Raw genomic sequence first — 7,749 nt, 5'->3', positions numbered from 1 at the left:
GACTGGAGTGCAGTGGCCAGATCTCAGCTCACTGCAAGCTCCGCCTCCCGGGTTCCCGCCATTCTCCTGCCTCAGCCTCCCGAGTAGCTGGGACTACAGGCGCCCGCCACCTCGCCCGGCTAGTTTTTGTATTTTTAGTAGAGACGGGGTTTCACCTTGTTAGCCAGGATGGTCTCGATCTCCTGACCTCGTGATTCGCCCGTCTCGGCCTCCCAAAGTGCTGGGATTACAGGCTTGAGCCACCGCGCCCGGCCCCAAACAGCTATTTTTCTACATTCTCAACAAACTTTGGATCAGTTACAGGCTTAGACTCCATAGACTAAATGTCCCGTCCAATCTTCATTTCTTTCTTTTTAAATTCTTCCCCTGTTCTCGTCCCATCTTAGATTGTTGAAAAAGAAAATAAAAAATGAAAAACAAATGCTTCCCCTGCCACCAGGAGTCTGAGCAAACGCCTGCAACTATTTCAGTTGCTAAGGAGGAGCATGCCCTCTAGTGGTCCCGTGTTAATATGCAGCCAGATGCAGCACTGACACTAAGTACTTCAATGACTTTTTTTCCCAATAATAGGTACGTTGGCAGAATACACATAATAGGAAGAAAGAAAATGTCGACAAGCAAGCCAAAAAATCCATAGTGGGTCTTAATGTATTATTTTGTTTAATTGAGGAGATGATGTTATCCTTAGATTGATGAGGCAGAACATGAAGTCACAATGGACAATTATTTCACTACCGGCTCAGATGCAGGTAATTTAAGTATACCAGAGCTTTTTTGAAAATATACCACCCTGTACTGTATGTCTTTGAAAAGGAAACTGGAGATGACAGTTCTAGCAAAATTTTGAAATAAATGCAAACCATAAAAATGCTGTGAAAACCATCTATATAAACCCAGGCTAAGGAACCACAAGTAAATAAAATTCTCCCTCTTTCCTTCCTTCAAATATGTGACTGATGGAGAATATATGATTGATGGAGAACTCCTGAACATTAGTCCTATAGTCACATATGTATTTCCTTCATGTACAATTGAGAAGCAATTTTAAAAATGGTTTTTGAAAAGGCTAAAAAAGAACTAAAACTTGAGCAAAGTGCAATGCAATTTTAGCCACGTATAATTAAAATGAGACAGTAAACTACCAAATGTATCAGCAACTCTACTACACGATACCTGGTGTTCCTTCCCCAGGTCAAAAAGTCTATGTACCAAAGCAAAATCTGTCTTCATTACTACTTACTTGGCTCTCTCATATTGACTGGCTCTCAAGCACAAAAATAAGATTTTCTTCACTCAAAACCATACAATTGCACAGAAATTAAACAACCTGCTCCTGAGTGACTTTTGGGTAAACAATAAAATTAAGGTAGAAATCAAGAAATTCTTTGAAATTAATGAGAAATATATAATATACCATAATCTCTGGGACATAGCTAAAGCAGTTGTTAAAAGGGAAATTTATAGTGCTAAATGCCCACATCAAAAAGTTAGAAAGATCTCAAGTGAACAACCTAACACCACTCTTAGAAGAACTAGAGAAACAAGAACAAACCAACCCCAAAGCTAACAGAAATCAAGAAATAACCAAAACCAGAGCTGAACTGAAGAAACTGAGAAGCAAAGAGCCATACACAAGATCAAGAAATCCCACAATTTGTTTTTTAAAAGAACAAATAAGATTAATAGACCACTAGCTATACTAATAAAGAGGGGGGAAAAAAGCAGAAGATCCATGTAAATACAATCAGAATGACAAAAGGGGCATTACCATTGGCCCCACAGAAATACAAAAAAACCCTCAGAGACTGTTATGAACACCTCTATGCAGACAAACTAGAAAACCTAGAAAAACTAGAAATGGATAAATTATTGGAAACATGCAGCCTCCCAAGATTGACCCAGGAAGAAATGGAATCCCTCAACAGATCAATAACAAGTTCTGAAACTGAATCAGTAATAAAAAGTCTACCAACCAGAAAAGGCCCAGGACCAGGTGGATTCACAGACAAATTCTACCAGATGTATAAAGAAGAGGTTCCTACTGAAACTGTTCCAAAAAGTTGAGGAGGAAGGACTCATTGCTAATTCATTCTATGAAGACAGTATCATCCTGATTCCAAAACCTGGCAGAGACAGAATAAAAAAAAAGGAAACTGGGTCAATATCCTTGACGAGCATAGATGCAAAAATCATCAACAAAATACAATCAAACCAAATCCAGTAGTATATCAAAAAGTTAATCCACCATTATCAAGTAGGCTTTGTCTCTGGGATGCAAGGTTGGTTCAACATACACAAATCCATAAATGTAATTCACCATATAAAGAAAACTAAAAACAAAAGTCACACAATCATCTAAATAGATGCAAAAAACACTTTTGATAAAATTCAACATTTCTTCGTGTTAAAAACCCTCAACACACTAGACATTGAAGGAATATACCACAAAATAATAAGAGCCATCTATGACAGACCCACAGCCAACATTATACTGAATGGGCAAAAGCTGGAAGCATTCTCCCGGAGAACTGGAACAAGACACGGATACCTACTCTCACCATTTCTATGCAACATAGTACTGGAAGTCCTAGGCAGGACAATCAGGCAAGAAAAAGAAATAAAAGGTATCCAAATAGTAAGAGAGGAAATCAAATCATCTGTTTGCAGAAGAGATGATTCTATACCTAGAAAACCCATAGTCTCTGCCCAAAAACTCCTAGATCTGATAAACAACTTCAGCAAAGTTTCAAGATAGAAAATCAGTGTACACAAATCCAACGTCCAAGCTGAGAGACAAATCCAAAATGTAATTCCATTCAAAATAGCCACAAAAAATAATAATAATAAAATAAAATACCTAAGAATATAGCTAACCAGGGAGGTAAAAGATCTCTACAACAAGTATTACAAAACACTCTTCAGAGAAACCAGAGATGACACAAGCAAATGGAAAAATATTCCACGTTCATGGATAGGAAGAATCAATATTGTTAAAATGGCCATACTGCCCAAAGCAATTTACAGATTTGATGCTATTCCTATCAAACTACCAATGACATTCTTCACAGAATTTTTAAAAAACTATTCTAAAATTCATATGAAGCCAAAAAAGAGTTCAAATAGCCAGGGCAATCCTAAGCAAAAAGAACAAAGCTGGGGGCATTGTGTTGCCTGACTTCAAACCATACAACAAGGCTACAGTAACCAAAACAGCATGGTACTGGTACAAAAACAGATGCAAAGACCAGTGTAACAGAATAGAGAGTCCAGAAATAAAGCTGCACACCTACAACCATCTTATCTTTGACAAAGTTGACAAAAAACAAGCAACGGGGAAAGGATTCCCTTTTCAATAAATGGTGCTGGGATAATTGGCTAGCCATATATAGAAGATTGAAACTGGACCCCTTCCTTACACCGCATACAAAAATCAACTCAAGAGGGATTAAAGACTTAAATGTAAAACATAAAACTATAAAAACCCTGAAAGATAACCTAGGAAATATCATTCTGTACATAGGAACGGGCAAAGATTTCATAAAGAATATGCCAAAACCAATTACAACAAAAACAAAAATTGACAAATGAAACCAAATTAAACTAAAGAGCTTCTGCACAGCAAAATGAACTATTCAAGAGTAAACAGACAACCAACAGAATGGGAGAATATATTTGTAAACTATGCATCTGACAAAGATCTAATATCCAGAATCTATAAGAACTTAAGCAAATTAACAAGCAAAAAACAAACAACCCCATTAAAAAGTTGGCAACAGACAAGAACAGACACTTTTCAAAAGAAGACATGTGGCCAACAAGCATGTGAAAAATTGCTCAATGTCACTAATCATTAGAGAAACACAAATCAAAACCACAATAAGATACCATCTCACACCAGTCAGAATGGCTATTATGAAAAACTCAAAATAACAGCTGTTGATGAGGCTGTGGGAAAAAGGGAACACTTATACACTGCTGGTGGGAACATGAATTAGTTCAGCCATTGTAGAAAGTAGTGTGGTGATTTCTCAAAGAACTTAGAACTACCATTCAACCCAGTAATCCCATTGTTGGATATATACCCAAAGGAATATAAATCATTCTACCATAAAGACACATGCATGCCACATACATACGTTCACTGCAGCACTATTCACAATAGCAAAGTCATGAAATCAACCTAAATGCCCATCAATGGTAGACTGGATAAAGAAAATGTGGTATATAATCACTATGGAATACTATGCTCCCATGAAAAAAGAAAAAGAACATGTCCTTGGCAGCAACATAGATAGAGCTGGAGGCCATAAACCTAAATGAACTAATGCAGGAATAGGAAACCAAATACCACATGTTCTCACTTATGAATGAGATCTAAACACTGAGTACATATGGACACAAAGAAGGGAACGACAGACATTGGGTCCCTGAGTGGGGAGGGAGGAGGAGGGAGAGGATTGGAAAACTACCTATCAAGTACTATGCTTATTACCTAGGTAACAAAATGATCTGTATATCCAACTCCCATGACATGCAATTTACCTATATAATAAACCTGCATATGTACCTCTGAATCTAAAATAGAAGTTTTTTAAAAAAGAAAGAAAAGGCGCAGGAAAACATCAAAGATATGGTGGAGAAGGCAGGGATGGTTTGATTGTTTCTTGAAGAGAATCAACTGGCCTATATTAGGATTCATGGAGAAGCTGTAGGCTTTGATATGCACAGCAGCACCCAATTGGCTTGATTTGTAACGATGACCACAGAAACCAATTTATTTGCAAGGCATAAAGTAGCTGTTTGCCATCCTCAATACAGAGGAAAAATGGGGAAAATGCACTGGAATGAAAAAAGGAAAATAGAATTTAATTTATTCTGAGGTGACTTGCAATTCAATGTAAGACCAAGCATTTGTCACAACTGGTGTATCTCATCTAGAAAACATTGAAGGTAATGAACTGACCTTACTAAAATGTACTAACCCTCCCAGGTTCAAGTGATTCTCCCACCTCAGTCTCCCGAGTAGCTGGGACTACAGGTACACGCCACCACACCCAGCTAATTTTTGTATTTTTAGTAAAGACAGGGTTTCACTATGTTGGCCAGATTTGTCTCGAACTCTTGACCTCGTGACCCACCTGCCTCGGCTTCCCAAAGTGCTGGGCTTACAGGCGTGAGTCACTGTGCCTGGCCTGTTACTTCTTTATTTCTGCTAACTGTGGGCTTTTTCTAGTTCCTGTAGGTGTAACATTAGGTTGTTTGAGATCTTCCTTTTTTCTTAATGTAGGTATTCAGCACTACAAACTTCCCTTTTAGAACCACTTTTGCTGCATCCCATAAATTTTGATATGCTGTGTGTTTCCACTTTAATTTGTCTCAAGATATTTTTTTTTCTGATTCTTTGACCCATTGGTTGTTCAGGAAACTTTTTAATTTCCACATATTTGTGAATGTTCTGGTTTTCATCCTGTCATTGATTTGTAATTTCATACTATTATAGTCAAAAGATACTCAACACGATTTCAATCTTAAATTTGTTAAGACTTGTTTTGTGACCAAACATATTTATACTGGAGAACATTCCATGTGTACTTGAGAAGCATGTGTATTCTGCTACTGTTGAATAAATGTTATGTACATGTCTCTTAGGCCCATATTGTCTAAAGTGCAGCTCAAGTTCAATGTTTCCTCTTTGATTTTCTGTCTGACCTATCCATTGTTGAAAGTGGGGTATTCTATTGCCTTCTATTTCCCTCTTCAAGTCTGTTAAGACGGCCGTTCTGCCATTCTTTCGTTCCTTTACTTTGTTAATAAACTTGCTTTCTCTTTTTTTAAAAATCTGTTATTTGCTTTATATATTTTGATGCTCCAATCTTAAATGCACATATAATTGTTATATCATCTTGATGAATTTACCTCTTTGGGCCAGGTGCAATGGCTCACACCTGTAATCCCAGTACTTTGGGAGGCCGAGGTGGATCACTTGAGGTCAGGAGTTCAAGACCAGCCTGGTCAACATGGCAAAAACCCATCTCTACTAAAAATACAAAAATTAGCCGGGCATGGTAGTACGTGGCTGTAGTCCCAGCTTCAGGAGGCTGAGGCAGGAGAATCACTTGAACCCAGGAGGCAGAGGTTGCAGTGAACTGAGATCATACCACTGCACTCCAGCCTGGGTGACAGAGGGCAATTCTGTCTCAAAAAAAAAAAAATTTACCTCTTCTACATTTATGTAATGACCCTGTCTCTTGCACTTGTTATAGCTTTTGACTTAAAAATCTATTTTGTCTGAAATACATCCAGTATTTCCCCCTTATCCTCAGGGAATACATTCCAAGATCCCCCATGGATGACTGAAACCACAGATAGTACTGAGCCCCATATACATTATGTTTCTCCTATATATACACACCTATGATAAAGTTTAGTTTATAAATTAGGCACAGCAAGAGATTAATAATAAGTAATAATAAAACAGAATAAATATAACAATATGCCAGAGTCACTACTCTTGTGCTTTGGGGCCACTATTAAGTAAAACAAGGGTTAACTGAACTTGTACAAGCATTCCATTACTACAACAATCAGATAACCGAGAGGACTACTAAGCGTCATATAGGTAGGTAATGTATCCAGCATGGACACATTGGACAAAAGGATGGTTCATATCCAGGGCAGGGCAAAGTAGGATGGTGTGAGATTTCATCACACTACACAGAACAGTGGGCCACTTTTAAACTTATGAATAATTTTGGAAATTTTCCACTTACAGTATTTTCAGAGCATGGTTGACTACAGGTAACTGAAAGCACAGAAAACAAAACCTCAGATAAGGAGGGACTATATCTACCCCTGTTCTCTTCTGGTGTCCATTTGCATGAAATATCTTTCTCCATGCCTCACTTTCATCTGTATGTTTCCTTCAAGGTGAAGTGAGGCTCCTGTAGGCAGAATACAGTTGAGTCTTGTTTATTTAATTCATTTAGCCACTCTGTCTTTTGATTGGAGAATGTAATCCATTTTGCATTCCAAATAATCATGAATAGGTGAGGACTCACTACTGCCATTTTTAAGATTGTTTTTGGTTTTGTGGGTCCTTTGTTCCTTTCTTCCTCTCTTGCTCTCTTCCTTTGTTATTTGATGATTTTCTACAGTCCTTTGTTCTCTTTATCTTTGGTGTATCTACTGTACGTTTTCGCTTTGTGATTCCCATAAGGTTTACATAACACTTTTTAATGGTCTATTTTAAGCTGATAATTTAAATCACATACAAAAACTCTGCACTTTAAATTTCCATCCCATCTATAATTTTTGTTTTTTCTTAGAGACAGGGTCTTACTATGTTGGCCAGGTTGGTCTTGAACTCCTGGTCTCCAGCAATACTCCCGTCTCAGCCTCCCAAAGTGCTAGGATTACAGGCATGAGCCATCACACCCAGCCGCATTTTGTTTTGGATACCAATTTTCATCTTTTTATACCACGTATCCACTAACAAATTATTGTAGCTATAGTTTTACAGTTTTCAAGGGAGGGTTTTTTGGTTTTTTTGTTGTTGTTTCTTTGAGATGGAGTCTCACTGTCACCCAGGCTGGAGTGCAGTGGTGCAATCTCAGCCCACTGCAACCCTCTGCCTCCCAGGTTCAAGTGACTCTCCTGCCTCAGCCTCTAGAGTAGCTGGGATTACAGGCACCCAGCACTACGCCCAGCTGATTTTTGTATTTGTAGTAGAGACAGGGTTTCAACCATGTT

Source organism: Trachypithecus francoisi, unplaced genomic scaffold (assembly GCF_009764315.1).
Source record: "Trachypithecus francoisi isolate TF-2019V2 unplaced genomic scaffold, Tfra_2.0 Lachesis_group11, whole genome shotgun sequence".
Taxonomy (NCBI): domain Eukaryota; kingdom Metazoa; phylum Chordata; class Mammalia; order Primates; family Cercopithecidae; genus Trachypithecus; species Trachypithecus francoisi.
This window is presented reverse-complemented; position numbering follows the sequence as displayed.